The sequence below is a fragment of the Nicotiana attenuata genome, unplaced genomic scaffold (genome assembly GCF_001879085.1).
Source record: "Nicotiana attenuata strain UT unplaced genomic scaffold, NIATTr2, whole genome shotgun sequence".
NCBI classification, from domain to species: Eukaryota; Viridiplantae; Streptophyta; class Magnoliopsida; order Solanales; family Solanaceae; genus Nicotiana; species Nicotiana attenuata.
In genome coordinates this window covers 10516-15591 of record NW_017677039.1, presented here as the reverse complement: position 1 = coordinate 15591, position 5076 = coordinate 10516, and positions in this window count along the sequence as shown.

Below are 5076 nucleotides of genomic sequence, written 5' to 3'. Positions count from 1 at the left end.
TCCAAAATCACCTAAAGAAGCTACAACAACTCTCGGAATTCCATTCCGACCCTCGGATCAAAATCTTACCTATCAATCGGAACTCGCCGAAATACTAACTTTGCCAATTCAAGCCTAATTCTACACCGAACCTCCAAACTCAATTCCGATCGCACTCCTAAGTCACAATTCACCTCCCGAAGCTAACCGAATCACCGGAAACCACATCCGAGCCTCCTAACTCATAAGTCAACGTCCGGTTGACTTCTCCAACTTAAGCCTTCCTTAAAAAGACTAAGTGTCTCATTTTCTACCAAAACCAATCCAAATCAACTCTAACACACCAAACACTGATAATGAAACATGAAGAAGCATGAAATGGGGGAAATGAAGCAGTAACACATGAGACGACGGGTCGGGTCGTTACAGATACTATCTTAGGTATCAAGGTTAAAAGAACCGCAGATAATAAAGTGACTTTATCATAGGCCCATTACATTGATAAGATACTTTACAAGTTTAATCATTTGGGCATAAAAGAGTCTAACACTCTGTATGACTCAAGTGTCAAATTAACTAAAAACTTGGGAAGAACAGTGGCTCAAATAGAGTATGCAAGTGCGATAGGCAGTATGATGTATGCAATGCATTGCACTAGACCTGATATAGCATTTGCAGTTTGTAAACTTTCAAGGTTTACTAGTAATCCAAGTAATGATCATTGGAAAGCGATAATAAGAGTACTTGGGTATTTGAAAAGAACAAAGCACTTGGGTATTTGCTATAGTGGTTTTCCAACCGTATTGGAATAATGCGAGTTGGATTACGAATGTTAATGATAGCAAGGCTACTTTAGGTTGGATATTCACTTTAGGAGGTGGTGCCATTAGTTGGGCATCCAAGAAACCAACTTGCATTTCCCATTCTACAATGGAATCTGAATTTATTGCATTAGCAGCTGCTGGAAAAGAAGCGGAATGGCTGAAGAACATGTTACTAGACATTAAGTTGTGGGCACAACCTATGCCAGCCATTTCTATATTCTGTGATAGTGAGACTACAATGTGCGTAGCTCATAATAAAGTGTATAATGGGAAATCAAGACATATAAGCCTCAGACATGCTTATATAAGAGAGTTAATTACCAATGGAACTATAACTATAATATATGTGAGATCAAAAAAAATTTGGCTGATCCACTTACTAAGGCATTGCCAAAAGAAGCTGTACAACATACTAGTGAAGGAATGGGGCTGAAACTCTTAAATTAAAACACAAGTGATGTGAAACCCAACTTTGAGTTAGTATACACTCTAATAATATAAGGTCAAAGGGTAATAACAAGTTATTTGTGTTGTTTAAGCACTGATCTTCTCTTAGGAGCCTTAATTGTAATGTACTGCTTATTGTTATATGAGAAGCTACAGAGTTAAGTGCCTGTAATAACAGGGGTACAATGACAAACTCGAAAGTGCAAACTGTTACTTTGAAGAGGTTGAATTAATTCTTAATGGAATTAGCAAATGTCTGAGTAACAGGGACATAAAGTCTAAATTCCAGCTATATGAATATGAAGTGGTGCCGCTTCGAATAAGACTTAAAGGGGTGGTCTTATAAATATTCATGAAATCAGGAGTAGCACATGGCCATAAAAGTGCTAAAGCTCTACACTGGATTGTTTCGTTGCTTAATAATATTATGTGTGTGATACTTTCGGTTTGACAAAAGGAGTTATGTTTCAAATCTTAGGATACCAATAACTTCGTCCAACTTTAAGGTATTTACACTAGTGGAAAGTTCAAATCTACACAAGATACTTCCATTATACACGATATTATGATACATATATAAACTAGTGGGGGATTGTTAGACATAGTTAGATTGTAAATGTGGGGGTTTCCCACATTGGTGACTTTAAGTCACTTTTGAGGCCTTAAAAGGCTTGTGACGACCCAAAGGGTCATCACCTGTTTTCTCTTTCATTCCGTGCTTCCGAGGCCTTGAAAACCTTATTTTTACTTGCCTCGATTTGCGTGCGCAGCCCGGCGCGTAGCCGGAAAGCTTAAATATGAATTTTGTGTAAAAATTGATGAATTTTGATATTAATATGAATAAAGTTGACTTTGGTCAACATTTTGAGTAAACGGAGCCGGACCCGTGACTTGACGGTCCCGGAGGGTCCGTAGAAAAATATGGGACTCGGGCGTATGCCCGGAATCAAAATCCAAGGTCCCGAGCCCGAGAAATGAATTTTTAAAAAGAAATTATTTTTCTGAAATTTATATGGAAATTTGGGATGAAAATGGATTAGAAAACATTGGTATCGGGCTCGTATTTTGGTTCCGGCTCCCGGTACAGGTCTTATATGTGGTTTAAGAGCTTTCTGTGAAATTTGGTTGAAATCGGACGTCATTTGACGTGTTTCGGACCTAAATATCTAAAAATAAAAGTTTATGAAGTTTGATGAAAAAGTGATGATTTTGAGGTTTAATTCATTGATTTTGATGATATTTTGGCGATTTGATCGCACGGTTGAGTTCGTAGGATGTTGTTGAGTTAGTGTGTGTGATTGGTTAGGAGCCCCGAGGGCTCGGGGGTGTTTTCGGAGGTGTTCGGGGTAGTTTTGGACTTAGGGAGTTAGCAGATTTTTCTGCAATTTTTACACAGTGAATTCCTTCTTCGCGTTCGCATTCTTCCCTCGCGTTCGCATAGCTTCAGTGTTGGTCTCCTTCGCGTTCGCGTCTCCATCATCGCGATCGCGTAAGTCAAACTCAGGACCCCCAGTAATTCCTTCATCGCGTTCGCGAACTGGTCCTCGCGTTCGCGTAGTATCAACCTCTTCTTCATCGCGTTCGCNATATGTGGTTTAAGCGCTTTCTGTGAAATTTGGTTGAAATCGGACGTCATTTGACGTGTTTCGGACCTAAATATCTAAAAATAAAAGTTTATGAAGTTTGATGAAAAAGTGATGATTTTGAGGTTTAATTCATTGATTTTGATGATATTTTGGCGATTTGATCGCACGGTTAAGTTCGTAGGATATTGTTGAGTTAGTGTGTGTGATTGGTTAGGAGCCCCGAGGGCTCGGGGGTGTTTTCGGAGGTGTTCGGGGTAGTTTTGGACTTAGGGAGTTAGCAGATTTTCTGCAATTTTTGCACAGTGAATTCCTTCTTCGCGTTCGCATTCTTCCCCCGCGTTCGCGATGCTCCAGCTTTCCCTTCCTCGCGTTCGCGTTCCCCTTACGTGATCGCGTAAGCCAACTCAGGATCCCCAGTAATTCCTCATCGCGTTCGCAAACTAGTCCTCGCGTTCGCGTAGTATCAGCCTCTTCTTCATCGCATTCGTGTGTCCCCTCACGCGTTCGCGTATGCCAGCCCAGGACCCCAGCCTTTTTCCTTCTACGCGTTCGCGACTCACCTTCCGCGTTCGCGATGCTTCGCCAGCTTACCCTTCGCGAACGCGATCCCCTTCCCGCGAACGCGAAGGGCATTTTTTCCCAGTGATTTAAAATGCTCAAAACAGAACCAGTGACGGGAAATTTCACAAAATACACACGAGTTCATCTTCTCCACAGCCCATAGGCGATTTCTAGAGCTTCCCTTCACCAAAGCTTCTTGGGTAAGTATTGTTTAACTTGTTTCCTTCAATTTCCTTCATCACTTATCAAATTCCTAAGCTCAAATCATGTGATTTAGGGTAGAAATTGGGGGAAATGGGTAGAGTTAGGGTTTTTTGATTTTTCTTGATTTAGACCTCGTTTTGGGGTCGAATTTGAAAATAAATTGTATATCCGGGCTCGTGGGGGAATGGGTGATGTGAAATTGGTTCGAACCTCGGGTTTTGACCAAGCGGGCCCGGGGTCGATTTTGGGATTTTGGGAAGAAAGCTTAGGAAACTATATTTAGGCATTGGGTTTGATTTGTTTAGCTTATATTAATGTTGTAAAGTCGTTATTTCATAGATTTGATTGAGTTGGAGCCGTAATTCGAGAGGGAAGGTCGGTCGTTGTGGATTGATTTAGCTGTGGAAGTTGAGGTAAGTGTTTGGTTTAACCCTAGCTTGAGGGAATATGAGTTGAATCTTGTTTGCTAATTGCTAATTGATTGAGTACGGTGTATAGGCATGGTGACGAGTATCTATACACTGGTGTCTAGCATGACCGTGAGTCCGACTATTGTGTTTATTCCTATTTTGTTGTGACTCTTCCTCGTGTAATTGATGAACTCTATATAATGTGAAGAGTATGGGAAAAAAATTATGATTTGTGAACTCTTTAGAGCGTTGGCTCGAGTGATAAAGTAAGTCTTGAGTAAGAAAAGAAAGAAAGAGAAAGAAATGTGATTATTCCCTTGCCGGGCTGTATTCTTATATTGATTTCCTCCCTTGCCGGGGTGTGAGAGTGGTTATTGTTGTTCCCTTGCCGGGATTTAATTATTTACTTGTGTTTCCCTTGCCGGGACTTTTATTACAGTTTGTCTAATCCCTCGCCCCATTGTTTGTGATTGTTGTTTGGGTGAGGACGAGTGATAAGGCACGAAGGGTGATGCCGTGCACGATTGTGATATGAATACTAATGCACGAAGGAACATTCCGTGCGCTGTTTTGATTATTTATGCACGAAGGAACATTCCGTGCCCTGATTTGATGACTAATGCATGAAGGAACATTCCGTGCCATGATATGAGTGTTTACGCACAAAGGGTCATTCCGTGCCATCGTTTTGTGAGGTAAAGCACGAAGGGTGATGCCGTGCACTTTATATGATTGTTTGGGTGAGGATGAGAGTAAAAACACGAAGGGTGGTGCCGTGCAACTGTTGATTTCCTACTATCGTTGCTATTGTAGTTGTACTGTTTCATTCCTCAATTATTGATTTTGTACCTGAACTGTTACAGCCCCTACAGCATGCTCCCCCTCCCCCTTGACTGGTTAATTTCTGTATACCTTTATATTGCATACATATATATATTGAACTGCACAAGTTTGTTTGGTAGTCCGGTCTAGCCTCGTCACTACTTCGCCGGGGTTAGGCCAGGCATTTACCAGCACATGGGGTAGGTTGTGCTGATGCTACACTCTGTGCATCTTTTTGCACAG